We start from the raw sequence: 15,279 nt of genomic DNA on the forward strand, positions 1-15,279 counted from the left end.
GTCTTTCTACTTAAGATAAGAGTAGTTACACACAACAGTTACAGTGTTATAATGTTCTGTGTTTTTCTGTGTACTTACTATTACCAGTGAGTTTTGTACCTTCAGATGATTACTTATGTCTCATTAATGTCCTTTTTTTTCTGACTGAAGTACTCCCTTTAGCATTTCTTTTTTTTTTTTTTTGAGACGGAGTCTCGCGCTGTGTCACCCAGGCTGGAGTGCAGTGGCGCGATCTCGGCTCACTGCAAGCTCCGCCTCCCAGGTTCACGCCATTCTCCTGCTTCAGCCTCCGAGTAGCTGGGACTACAGGCGCCCGCCACCACGCCCGGCTAGTTTTTTGTATTTTTAGTAGAGACGGGGTTTCACCATGTTAGTCAGGATGGTCTTGATCTCCTGACCTCGTGATCCACCCGCCTCGGCCTCCCAAAGTGCTGGGATTACAGGCTTGAGCCACCGCGCCCGGCCTCCCTTTAGCATTTCTTATAGGACAGGTCTGATATTAATGAAATCCCTCAGCTTTTGTTTTTCTGGGAAAGTCTATTTCTCATTCATGCTTGAAGGATATTTTCACCAAATATACTATTCTAAGGTAAACATTTTTTTTCCTTCAGTACTTTAAATATGTCATGCCACTCTCTCTTGGCCTTAAGGTTTCCACTGACAAGTCTGCTGCCAGATGTATTGAAGGTCCATTTAATTTTAACTGTTTCTTGTTTTCTTGCTGCTTTAAAATTTTTTTTCTTTACCCTTCATCTTTGGGAGTTTGATTAGTAAATGCTTTGAGGAAGTTTTCTTTGAGTTAAATCTGCTTGGTATTCTAGAACCTTCTTGTTTTTGGATATTGATATCTTTCTTTAGGTTTGTGAAGTTCTCTGTTATTATCCCTTTGAATAAACTTTCTACCCTTATCTCTTTCTCTACCTCTGCTTTAAGGCCAATAACTCTTAGATTTGCCCTTTTGAGGCTATTTTCTATACCCTATAGGCATGCTTTACGGTTTTTTATTAGTTTTTCTTTTGTCTCCTGACTGTGTATTTTCAAATAGCCTGTCTTCAAGCTCACTAATTCTTTCTTCTGTTTGATCAGTTCTGCTATTAATGGACTCTGATGCATTCTTCAGTATGCCAATTGCATTTTTCAACTCCGATTCTTTTTAATTATTTTAATGTGTTTGTTAAATATCTCTGATACAATTCTGCATTCCTTCTCTGTGTTATCTTGAATTTTTTTGAGTTTCCTCAACACAGATATTTTGAATTCTCTGTCTGAAAGGTAGCATATCTGTTCCTCCAGGATTGCTTCTTGGTGCCTTGTTTACTTCATTTGGTGAGGCTATGCTTTCCTGGATGTTGTTGGTGCTAGCAGATATTCTTTGGTGTCTGGGCATTAAGGAGTTAGGTATTTATTGTAGTCTTCACTGTCTGGGGTTATTTGTAGCTGTCCTTCTTGGGGAGGCTTTTCAGATATTTGAAAGAACTTTAGTGTTGTGATCTAAGTTATATCTACTTTAGGGGGCACTCCAAGCTCAGTAACGCTGTGGTTTCTTCAAACTCATAGAGGTACTGCCTTGGTGGTCTAGGATAAGATCTGAGAGAATTCTCTGGATTGCCAGGCAGAGATCCTTGTTCTCTTTCCTTATTATCTCCCAAACATACTGAGTCTCTCTCTCTGTTCTGAGCCACCTAAAGCTGGGGATGGAGTGACACAAGCACCCCTGTGGCCATCACTACTTTGACTGCTTTGGGTCAGACCTCAGGCCAACACAGCACTGCATATCCCCCAAGGTCTGCTGTGACCACTTCCTCGCTACTGCTTATATTCACTCCAGGCCCTGGGCCTCTACCATCAGCAGGTGGCAAAGCCAGCAAGGCCTGTATTCTTTCCTTCAGGGCCGCAAGGTTCCTCAGGCCCCAGGTGGGTCTGGAAGTGTTGTCTAGGGGCCAGGGACTACAGTCAAATATCTTAGATATCTACCTGTAGTTTTACTGTATTGCAGCTGAGCTGGCACTCAAGCCACAAGATGCAGTCCTTTCCACTCTTCCCTCCGCTTTGCAAAGGATGATGAGCCCCACCCAGTGGCCACTACCACTCTAGGCCACGAGGACTACTGTCAGGCTGTAGCCGATGTTTCCTTAAGCCCCAAGGTCTCTTAAGTCAGCTTGTGGTGAATGCTGCCTGACTTGGGACTTACCCTTCAGGGCAGTGGTTTTCCCTCTGGGCCAGGGCATGTCCAGAAATGTCATTGAAGAGTTAAGTCCTGGAATCAGAGACCCCAAGTGCCTGCTTGGTGCTCTACTACTGCCCTGTGGCTGTTCTGGTACCTAAGCCCCTTTACTTTTCTTTCTGCTTTTCTCAAGCAGAAGGAGTTTTTCCTGGTAGCCACCACAGCTAGTAATGTGCTGAGTCTCATGTGCATTCAGCAAATCTCAGAGGCTCACTGAATGCCCTTGATGTAGTACCTGGGTATTGCTACTGTTTATTCAGGGCTCAAGGGCTCTTCAGTTAGCAAGTGATAAATGCTGCTGAGAACTGGGTCCTTTCCTTCAAAGCAGTGGGTTCCCTTCTAGAAATGTCATCTGGGAGCTAGGGTCTGGAACAGAGGCCTCACAACTCAGACCAGTGCCCTATCCTGCTGTGACTGAGCTGGTTTCCTAGATGTAAGACAAAGTCCTCCCTACTTTTCCTTTTCCTCTCCTTAAGTGGAATTAAGAGGTCTCTTTTGGAGTCTCAAGCTGTGCAGCCTGGGGTTAGGGGAGAGGTGATGCCAGCACTCCCTTGGCTGCCCCAGCTGGTGTCTCAGTATGACACATCGTGCCCCCTCAGTCCACTGCCTTTAGGCCTAGTTCAAGACTAGGGCTGCCTAAGAGTTGCAGTCCTTATGGCCTAGATTGTCTTTCAAGTTTACTTGGAGACATGGAGTGCTGTAGCCCTCGGTGGCAAGGTTTGAAAGCACTCAAGAAGCATCGCTGGGATTGGCGATTCCCTTCTGGCTAGGGTTGGTTTAAATGCTCACTCTGTGGGTGGGTGTTATCTAAGTTTGATTCAGGTTTCCTTTCTACTCTAACAGGGTGGCACTGAGTCCAGTGCCTCACAATTGCTGTGCTCTGCCTCCCCCACCTCCCAGAGATGCTCTCCACACCATGCTTTTGCTACCAGGGTTGGGGAGGGGTGGTGTTATAGATCCAGCACTGTTTTTCCTATCTCTTCAGTGCGTCCTTCAGGAATACGAAGTTAAAACAACGTACTAGGAGTGTTTATCTAATTTTTGGTTCTTACGAAGGTGTTGTTTTCTGTGTAGATAGTTGTTAATTTTGTGTTTTTGCAGAGTGGGGGGATGGCCCGTAGAGCTTTCTGTTCCCCCATCTTGCTCTGCCTCGACTTATCAAGAAAAGGAATTTATATTTTACAGTCATGGAGGCAAAAAAGTCCAAGAGTGAGAAGCTACATCTGGTGAGGGCCTTCTTGCAGGTAGGAACTCCCTGAAGAGTTCCAAGATGGCACAGGGCAGCACATGGCAAGGGGGCTTACTGTGCTAGCATGCTAGCTCAGGTCTCTCTTCTTTCTCTTACAAAGCCACCAGTTCCCTTCCCATGATAACTCATTACCCATTAATTTATTAATTCATGAATGGTTTAATCCATTCTTGAGGATAGAGCCTACATGATCCAATCACCTCTTAAAGGCCTCACCTCTTAATACTGCTACATTGGGGATTAAGTTTCAACATGAGTTTTGGAAGCGACGTTCAGACCATAGCAGTATGCATCTCTAAAATATAAGGACATTTCCTCACATAATCACAATACCATTATCATACCTAAATTAACAGCAATCCCTTAATATCATCTAAAACCTAGCCATATGCATACTTCCCCAATAGCCTCTAAATGTCTTTAATGCACTCAGCATGAAAACATGTACTAGAACATAAAATATTAGAGTGTGTTGCAGGTAGAAAGGGTAAGCATTATTTCTTGAAAATGTGTCTGTGTGTGTGTGTGTCTGTGTGTATACTGGGTTGCAAAGCTAAAATGTTTTCTGTTTGTTTTTTGCTGTGGGACATTGTAAAAAAAAGTTGAAAAACTTTTATGTAGATGGTGAAAGTGTCTATAAAGTCAAAAACAAAAGCAAGATGTTCAACAACACTGCTTCTCATCAACATTTTCTTGGAGGGTCCAGTCAATGTGAAAGAGAAAGAAAAATGCATAAATATTGTAAAGGAAGAGACAAAACTGTCATTGTTTGCAAACAATATAATTTTCTTCTGGAAAATCTGAGAGGATATATATAGTCAAAAAGCTTTGTCTTATTGCTTTTGAAAGTAATGTTGGCCGGGTATGGTGACTCACACCTGTAATCGCAGTACTTTGGGAGGCAGAGGCGCGTGGATCACCTGAGGTCACGAGTTTGAGACCAGTCTGGCCAACATGGTGAAACTCTGTCTCTATTAAAAATACAAATATTAGCCGGGCGTAACGGTGCATGCCAGTAATGTCAGCTACTTGGGAGGCAGAGGCAGGAGAATCACTTGAATCTGGGAGGCAAAGATTGGAGTGAGCCAAGATCATGTCACTGCACTGCACTCTGTTGGAACCGAACTCTCGATTCCCCCCTGGGCAGGGGTCGCCGTGAAGGATCACCGACACGAGATTCACAGCAGAGAGTTATTTATTGCTAGCGCGCTAGGGTCCCAAGCTCTAAGTTGGCCCTGGGACCCCGAACGCTTATTACAGGCTGTTTATATAGGCAAACATAAGTTCAAACACAGCTTTTGGCGCGAAGTTCGAACAAAGCTTAAGGCGCAAGATGATTGGGTCTGGCTATGGCCTGAGCAAGGTGTCTGGTTCTGATTGGTCGGGGCTTGACCTTATGGGTTTCTTTCCTGGTATGGTTTAGGGCTGGACCTCATGCGATATTTTCCTAGAACTGTTTAGGGCTGGACTCCCTGATGTACATTCCTGGAATTGTTTTTCTGTTTGAGTTCCGGGAACATTGAGGGGCTATCCATGGCCATCTGGTGTTAATTTTTAAGTTTTATGAGGCCTAGTTTCAACTCCAGCCTGGGCGACAGAGCAAAACTCTGTCTCAAAGAAAAAAAAAAAAAAGAAAGAAAAGAAAAGAAAAGAAAAAGAAAGAAAAAGAAATACTGTCAAAAATTTAATTCACATTTGTTCAGTCATTCACATCCATATCCAAATTTTCTTCCACATGCAGTTCACAGTTATCTCTAGATTGGTGAGTGGGACAGAGTTGTTTGGTTTTCACCAAACTTACAGGAAAATGAGACAGTATCGGCTGGGTGTGGTGGCTCATGCCTGTAATCCCAGCACTTTGGGAGGCTGAAGAGAGAGAGTTGCTTGCAGCCAGGAGTTCAAGATCAGCCTGGGCAACAGTGCGAGACTCCGTCTCTATAAAATTAAAAAATTAGCTGACTATGGTGGTGTGTGCCTATAGCCCTTGCTACTCGGGATGCTGAGGCAGGAAAATGGCTTGAGCCTGGAGGATGGCTTGAGTCCAGGGGTTCAAGGATGTTGTGAACTATCATGATGCCACTGTACTCCAGAATGGGCAACAGGGCGAGACCCCGTCTCTCCAAACAAAACAAAAAAACAAAGGAAAAAAAGAAAATGAGATAGCATCTGTTTAGATATAATGTACTAGCATTGTTTATGTTTTGTTGTGTGTTCTTTCTGTTTTCCTGCTATACTTCTTCTGTCCATCCTTTATTTTATTTTAGAGACAAAGTCTCACTCTTTTGTCCATGCTGCAGTACAGTAGTGTGATCATAGCTCACTGCGGCCTCAAACTCCTGGGCTCAAGCAATCCTTCTGCTTCAGGTTCCTGAGTGGCTGGACTACAGGAGTGCACCACCACACTAGGCCTCCATCTTTTTAACCTTTCGATTGATGTATACATACATAAAAGCAAACATATTGTAAGATGATGAAATTCCAGAAACTGAAAACACCCATGTAATGGGCAGCCAATCAGCAAACAGAACATTGTTAGCACCCAGAAGCCTCCTTGTGTCCCTTTCAGTCATTACTTGCCCCTCAACTCCCCAAATAATTAAAACAAATTTGACAGATTTAAAGAGATGGCAACAAGAGGAATTATTATAAACAGAATCATACTGTAAGCACACTTGCTACAACGCAAAAAAATCTTTTGTAATTCGAGTAAACACCTGTTATCATCTGAGCTTTGATATATATTTGGTTTTGTTAAAGCAGAGCACATTTTAAAATATATTCGACAGCCAAACTGATATTCATTTTGAATTATTTGATAGCTTGAATTATCTGACATTGCTCACCTCCATTGGTAAAAGTACTTAAATTACACATATTTAATTTATTGTCCTTTATGTTTAATGATAACATGGCTAATAGAGAAATGTGATGTGGTGGATGGTTCAGTGTATGACCACTAATTATTTTAATACTATGCATATGTGAACATTATCCTTCAGTTTGTGACCACAATAGTAGATTCTACTGGAATTTGTGAGTATGTGTTATAACCAAAAGAGGGTCTGGCTGCTTGATGGTTGCAGTAAGAAGTTAAAATAACAAGAGCCGGGTATGATAAAAAGAGAGTGAATTTTATTATCCATTGCCAGCAAAGGGGAAAGTGGCTGGAATCCTTTCCAAAAATTGCCAATTTCCAATTTCTTGAGAGATGGCAAGGGTTTAAGAAGAGGGGCTTGGAATGCAAGACAGGAAGGGGGCTAGGAGGTGCCAGATGGTGTGACTTGCTCTGAAGGCTTATCTTGAATTATTGTTCCATCTGGTGAAGTGGCTGGCACCATTGTGGACCTGACAGGTTACAAATCAATCACATTCAATCTTGCAGTCAATCTCTAGCCCACAGGGAACTCCAGTCTTGAAGTAATCTCCTGCTGGGGAGAGAATACTGGAGGTGCCTGTTTCCTGTCAGGATTTGGTCCTTGAAGCTTCTAAGGAAATATATGACCAGATAAGTGAGCCAGTGTGAACTTAACAAGCATCCGGGTAAATAAATATGCATAAGGCATGGGAGCATAACGTGGGAAAGGGGAGGAAGTGGAGTTTTAAAGCACATTCCCAGGCTGTATTTCAAGAAAAAAGAAAATACTTCTGTAGTTTGTCTCAAGGCTGTGTCTTGAGACTAGAGGGAAATAAGAAAAGAAAAAAAAATTAAAACATGGTTTGAAGCTAAGCTGCTCTATTACTCACTGATATAATTTTTGCAAAGGCAGTTTCAATTCCTTCATCTTATGATTAGACTAGTGTCTGTGCAAACTTGCCTTACTTTAAACTGTTCTTAAAATGTTTATTTTGCCCTCTCTGTTTTCATGTGTGTTAATTCCAGTCTTCGATCATGAGCTATTTGGCTACCCCACTCTCATTTGGGGAATTACACATGTCCCAGCGTTGATCCCTTCAGAAACTACCTGACTGAAAAAATAAATTTATTTGCAGTGAGAAATATAACTGTCATGGCCAGTAGATACCAGAAAGTTGCAGTTTGCGAGGCTTACTGTGCATTAGATTCACCTGGGGTACTTGAGAAGTTTTATAACTTCCCTTTAAGTGCATTACATTGTTGTTCCATTTGGAATTTCACAGGACATATGATTTAATAAACCTAGGTGGGGCCGGGCGCGGTGGCTCACGCCTGTAATCCCAGCACTTTGGGAGGCCGAGGCGGGCGGATCATGAGCTCAGGAGTCCGAGACCAGCTTGGCCAACATGGTGAAACCCCGTCTCTACTAAAAATACAAAAATTAGCTGGGCATGGTGGCGGGTGCCTGTAATCCCAGCTCCTTGGAAGGCTGAAGCAGGAGAATCGTTTGAACCCGGGAGGCGGAGGTTGCAGTAAGCCAAGATCGCGCCATTGCACTCCAGCCTGGGCAACAAGAGCAAAACACTGTCTCAAAACAAAAACAAACAAAACAGATGAATAAACAAACAAAACACTAAACCTAGGTGGGGCTTGTACATCTGTGTGGCAAACTACATGGAACTAGACAGTTTTTGTAATGGCTCCTCCATGACCAGGTCTGTACCTTGTCATTTCCCAGACTCTCATGTTTCATCCCCTTCCCCAAACCCCCATTATTGTTACTCTCCCAAGCCTGCCCTCTTCTGATACTATTCATTGCACTATTCCTTTTAGCCTTTATTTCAGCATGAAAATCTAATAACTTATTGTTCACATTTCAGAACTCTAGTTAACTGGCCAATGCATAATAAGGTGTTACTGGGTGGTAATTGCCTAATATGATAACTCCCCAACTCACTATTTAGCCAGAGCATTCCAACCTTTTACTCAATCATTGCCTTAAAGGGTAACATTTGTATCCTTGGTAGTTCAAGGCAGAAAATCTGAGCAAGGGAGCTTCTTAGCCTATCGGAAGTCATTTGAAGATCATTATCAATTCTCCCTACACATCTAGCTGTCTTTGCATATATCCCAGAGGCTAAGTGATTCAACAAAAGCTCATTGCGTTTTGTGATCTCATCGTTGATGGTCTCTGCCATTTTACTATGCGGTCTAAAGTGACTGCACGTGAAACCATACTTGATGACAAGAAAAGGGACAGAAAAGGGACAGAAAGAAGTCTCATCTACCACCATAGAGAATGCTAAACCCATCAACTTCTGTGTGAATTTCTACTGTCGTTTCATGGTATCTGGATTCTCTAGCCAGTTTACAGCCCAACGACTTGCCAGTTTTCTTGATTTCCTTTTCCGTAGGTTCACTGGGGGCACACCGGTATTCAGTGAGTTGTTTAAGTAGCAGCGACTATTGACAGCTTTAGCCTCTCAGAAAATCTTGGGCTTTCCTAATGTAGCTTATGGATGATCTTGTTTCTCTAACCCCGATTTTTTTTTAAAGTTACTTATTTATTTTGAATAAGTAATACATTAACATGGATCAAAAATTAAAGTAATAAGTTTTACATTTAGAACCCCCATACCTACTCCTGTCCCCATCTTTACACTTTCTACTCCAATAAATAACATTATTCGTTTCTTATATATCCTTTCAGTGTTCCTTCTTCTTCTTCCTTCTTCTTCTTCTTTTCTTTTTTGTAGAGACAGGGGTCTTGGTATGTTGTCCAGGATGGTCTCGAACTCTTGCCTCCAGCGATTATCCGGCTTTGGCCTCCCAAAGGGCTGGGATACAGTCGTGAGCCACCATGTCCTGCCGGTGTTTCTTTAGGCAACCACAAGCTATATATATATATATATTTTAATAGAGACAGGAGACAGGGTTTCTCTCTGCCACCCAGACCAGAGTGTAGTGGCGCCATCATAGCTTACTGCAGCTTTGATATGGAATGAGCTCCCTCATTCTTAAGCTTCATATAGTACAGTATTCAATTGTATTGATGTACCATAGTTTAACTAGTCCTTTATTGACAGACACTTGGGATTTTTCCTGTCTCTTGCTATGACAACGAGAAAATGTACATACATAAATACATAAAGTCCACATCTATCCTTACACTAGATTCACAGAAATGAAACTGCTGGCTCAAAGGGTAAATCTATTAGATCTTTGTGTCACTTAGAGTTTACCAGCCATATGTGTGAAGAAGAGATCAAATTTTTTTTTTTTTTTTTGAGACAGAGTCTCGCTCTGTCGCCCAGGCTGGAGTGCAGTGGCGAGATCTCGGCTCACTGCAAGCTCCGCCTCCTGGGTTCACGCCATTCTCCTGCCTCAGCCTCCCGAGTAGCTGGGACTACAGGCGCCTGACACCACGCCCGGCTAATTTTTTGTATTTTTAGTGGAGACAGGGAGACGGGGTTTCACCGTGTTAGCCAAGATGGTCTCAATCTCCTGACCTCGTGATCCGCCCGCCTCGGCCTCCCAAAGTGCTAGGATTACAGGCGTGAACAACCGCGCCCGGCAAAACTTTACCTTTTCTTTTTCTTTTTTTTTTTAATACAAATAGAAACATCTTTTTATTGAAATAAGTCAAGGTATTAAATGAAGAGTTATGTTAAACATACTACAATGGATTATAACTGTCTATTAAATTATATCCCCAAAGAAACTATAAACTTCTAAAGGCAAGAAATATATCTTTCTGCTTGGCATAGAGCAAGTATTCAACATATGAATACCTAAATTAGTACAGGAGCAGACACAGGAACATTTATGTTTCCTTACATTCAAGGCAAGAGTTTGATTAGTACCATAGAGCCAAACTGAAGTGACAAAAATAATATTATTTATGTACGATTAAGGCAGCTTATGAAAAAAGTCATGTTTAATTATGATACTAATTAACACTCATTGAACAAAATGGAATTTAGACCTAAGATGGAAAGGAGTGGTATTGTTTGTTCGTAACTCACAAAGAAGCCTGTGTTTTCACTTAACCTCTAAAGGAATTCTATTTCACTGCCACTTTATGTAACTTATTTTCCTGGTTTTTCCACCACTCTTATATCCTTCGATGCTGGTATTTTCTAGGTCAAGATGAGATTTAAAGTAAGTTCTTTTAAAAAGCTGATTCTAAAGAATAAAAGTTTAGCCTCCTATGTTAGAAAATTGGTTAATGTAGAGTGACAGATATAATACCAAAGTGTTGCAACAGTCTGATATGGACATCAAATGGCCTGAATACACCAAAGAGGATTTAGGGACCTCTCGTGGTAAAAAAATATAGTACAACCTGAATATTAAAAATCCTTTTTTTCGGTTTAACAAACAATTGTGCCACATCACTATTTCTATCATCACTGAATAAGCTTTTTCTTGTTAACTGTATCACTACCGTTTGCATGATTTTTGGCCAGAATTTTCAAAGCTGCTGTCCGAGGGGACTAGAGATGCCAGGATGCTAACACTTCCATGGTCAGCCTCCAAATAAGGTCTGTTGTTGTTTCCATTGCATAGTATAATTTAGAAGAGATTTAAATATTTATAATCTTTACAAGTTATATAAGAGTATGCTAGTGAACAGATAAAATGTTTAGCGATGAACTGTTTAAATGTACTTGCTGTAGAGATGATATAATTAATTTTCTGTAAAAAAAACTTTTTTCTTTGCTAAGAGACACTGAAATATTTGTTGGACGATAAAAGAGACAAATTTATTTTGTTTATTTATAGGTGGCAAAAAATAAAATTAAAATTTATTAAAACATATTTGCTGTTTATATAACAAAATATATGGTTTGTATCTAATTTTATAATTAAATAAAGAAATCTAGAATATCTAGATTGTGTAAAGTGAAAATCTATATGCTAAATATAATGCTTGGAAAGTATCTCAAATAAAAACGGGGAAATGAAGTACAGAATATATGAGAAAAACATAATATATAAAATTTACATTTTAATAGCATCTGATTTCCAGCTCTGTAATTTAATTTGCATATCCTGGCCCTACTCCAAAAATTCTGATTTAATTGGTTTGGGGTAGGGCCACAACATTGGTATTTTTTTTTTTTTTTTAAAGCTTCCCAGGTAGTCCTAATGTGCCACCAGGATTAAGAATTGTTGCCCTGAAATATAAAAACTTTACCTTTTCTATATAGCTATGCTGTTGTCTCAAGACCATTGATTTAAAATAAAAGTCCATTATTACCCCACTGATTTGACTCGGTACTAATTTTCTATATGCATTTGGTTCTATTTATAGACTTTCTATTCTGTCCCATTGGTCTTTCTACTCATGTTCCAGTGACTCAATGTGTGCGTTTTTCATTTTGCAAGGTTAGCTCACCATAGTTTTATTAGGGAGGGGACCGGTACTGTAACAAAGATTGTACACAAGCAGTTTAAGCAAGATAGAAGTTGATTTCTCTGTCATGTTAACAGTATAGAGGTAAGTGGTCCAGGGCTGGTGAGAAAGCACTACCATCACTGAGGCCAAGGTGGCTGCCCCAGCTTCTGCCATCTCCTAGTCAAGGGCCAAAAGACAGCATGAACTTTCCTTTTCAGGGTCACTATGTGGCAATGGCTTACATCAGTTGTCCAGAACTTGGTCACATGGCCACTCCAAGCCACAAGGAAGATGGAGAAATGTAGTCTCTTGCTGGATAGCCATGTGTTTGATTAAAATTTAGGAGTTCTATTAGTAAAGAAAGGGAAAATGGTCTCTGTCACAATGGTGACCTGATGGTAAGGACCCCAATGTAGAAGGTATTGGGGCATTGTAACGTAAATAATGGCATAAACTTTCCTCCAGGAATTCACAATAGAGGATTGGTACAGAGGAGTCTAGGATTCATATAGGCTCTACCTCTTACCTTCACATTTTTGGGATTCTCTTTGCTTAGAATTGTATTTACTATTTGTTAGAGCTCTTGCACACTCTTTCTCTTTTTCTGCATATGTTGCTGTATGTGTGCATTTTTTTGTTGTTCTTTTCTCACTGCTTTACTCACATGTCCCCGGAGTTATCAATCTATTTCTGAGGCAACTCTTGGGGCTTGTTAATGAATTAATTGGCAAAAAGAAGCCTCTCAGGGAACAAAAGCCCGAGCCTGTTTATACCTCTGAACTTCCTATCTCCTCTCCTTTGCTATCTCCTTTGAACGTGATAAAGAATAGACAATTTAAGTGGCTCAAGTAAGTGGCTCTTTTATATTTACAGAAGGCTACACTTGTATATAAAAGGGGATCTGGGTAATAGATAACTAAAGGATAGGAAAAAGCCACAAAGGAAAGATTCTATAACCTTAGAGAGACCATATGATTTACCACCTAAACTGGGATACTTTAAAGAGTTTAGGTAGGCTGGGCGTGGTGGCTCACACCTGTAGTCCTAGCTACTTGGGAGACTGAAGCAGGAGGATCCCTTGAACCCCGGAGGTTGAGCCTGATTGCAGTGAGCTGATTGCTGGACTGCACTCCAGCCTGGGAGACAGAGCAAGGTCCTGTCTTTAAAACAAGCAAACAACACCCCCCACAAAAAAAAAATAACCACACACAGATTTTTTTGGGGCATACACGTATTTTGATCAGTTGCTTAGCTATCTCTGTCTCTAATACCATGTTACTGGTAATTTTCTGAAAAATGTATTTTTTTCAATATGGTCTTATTGTTTTAAGTTTTTTCATAAAATTGCCTGCAATCTGTCTCACGGTTGCATTTTATGGTTAACAAATTTAACATTACAGGTATCTTCAATTGATTTTTCTCTATAGATCATGTCTACCTAAAAGGAAGAAGTGTAGGCAAAATATGGAGAGGTCATTTCGGCCATGGCTGAGAACTGCAGCCTGGGACACACTTCCAGGTTGCCTTGAACAGTACTCTGGAGAACAATGGGGAGGTTCAAATTTTTTAAGAAAAAAGGATGAATCAGGAGAGGGAGTAATTGCAAAGTTGTTTGTCAAGAATTCTCATTGGTTTAAATAAATTACATTGGGCTGGGTGTGGTGGCTCACACCTGTAATCCCAGCACTTTGGGAGGCCGAGTCAGGCAGATCACTTGAGGTCAGGAGTTCGAGACCAGCCTGGCCAACATGGTGAAACTCCGTCTCTACTAAAAATACAAAATTAGCCAGGTGCGTTGGCATGCACCTGTAATCCCAGCTACTCAGGAGGCTGAGGTATGAGAACCGCTTGAATCCGGGAAGCGGAAGTTGTAGTGAGCCGATATTGTGTCCCTGCACTCCAGCCTGGGCAACAGAGTCAGACTCCGTCTCAAAAAAAAAAAAAAAAAAAAACCCAACAAGGGAGTCTCTCTAGACCAAACTAGAAAGATGGACTCTCATATCCACATCATAACCTCATCATGGGAGTTACATCTCATCACTTTTGCCACATTCTATTGGTTAGAAGCCAGTCATAGGTCCAGCTCACATTCAAGGGGAGGAAATTATAGAAAGATGTGAACACTAGAGGGCAGAGATCATGGGCACCATCTTAGAATTCTTCCCAGTGTTCCCTGGGAAATGGCTCCGAGATTGAGATTTGTGTGCAGGTGGATTACTGGGGGTTGCTTCTGGGAACAACACCTGTAAAGGAGTAAGGAAATCAGACTTGGGATAGAGAGGGATAAGTTTCAATAGAGGCTTCAGCCAACCCCACAGACAGTTCTGAAGCAGAGCTGGTCCTTTAAGAAATGTCCTGAAATGAAGCAAAGAAGCCAGGCCTTTAGAACTGCATTGAGCAATCACTGACGGATGCCCCAGGGAAGTGGGTATAACCTTAGGCAAGGCAGCTTCCTTCAACAGAGGGCAGTTTCTGGGGAGAGACTCAGCTGTGAGCTGTCAGTAACTAATACTCCCATCAGCTAATAATGAGTGCCTCAGTTCTGAAAGGGAATCTGAGTGATATATCATCATTACACTTGGTTAACTGGAATATCTCCTCAGTCAGTATACATATTTTCCCAGCACCGTGAATAAAAGTCAGTTGAATGAGAAATTGAAAGTACCTCTGATTGGTCCCCTCCTGCAACCAATCAGGCTGGTGGCAGGCCAAGTTTTCATTTGTATAGGAGTGTAACTGTGTAACTTCACTTCAGCTTCTGATTGGTCGCTTTCTGCAACCAATCAGACTGATCATGGACCACTACTTCATTTGCATGGGGTGTAATGGGAAACCTCTAGAGGGTATTTAAACCCCAGAAACTTCTGTAATCAAGCTCTTGAGCTGCTTGCTCAGGCCTGCTCTCGCCCTGTGGAGTATACTCTTGAAACCGCCTTTGCAAAAATCATAACTGAGGAAATTATGACAGTGAAAGAGATCAGACCTTACCTACCCTATCTTCCTTCTAACTTCTAAAATGTCTTTGTTCATTCCTGGGTATAGGGCAAACTAGCCTTGGGAAGGAATTTATAGTGTAAACTCTGAGACAAAATTGATAATAGCCCTTTCCCCTTCTTGGTGGGGACCAGATTAGAAATTACGGTTTAGGGACCATGCAGCCTTTGGCTGCAAAAGTCTGAACCTCCCCAAATTGCTCCTGGGAATAACATCACCATTGCAAAACCTAAGATCAGTGCTTGAGATGTTTTGCAGCCCCTGCATTCTCATGCAGCAGAGGACACCACCCAGACTGATAATCTGGCTCAACTAGCTCCAGGATCCTACCCAGGAAGAACTCACTTCTGCAATTCACTTCGACCCCCTGTTAGTTCATCTTCATTCCGACCAATTAGCACTCCCGACTTTCCCAACCCATACCTGCCAAATTATCCTTAAAAACTCTGATTTTGGAATGCTCAAGAAGACTGATTTGAGTGATAATAAAACTCTGGTCTCCCGCACAACCGCTCTGCGTGAATTACTCTTTCGCCATTGCAATTTCCCTGTCTTGA

This window comes from Macaca fascicularis, chromosome X (assembly GCF_037993035.2).
Source record: "Macaca fascicularis isolate 582-1 chromosome X, T2T-MFA8v1.1".
Taxonomy (NCBI): Eukaryota; Metazoa; Chordata; class Mammalia; order Primates; family Cercopithecidae; genus Macaca; species Macaca fascicularis.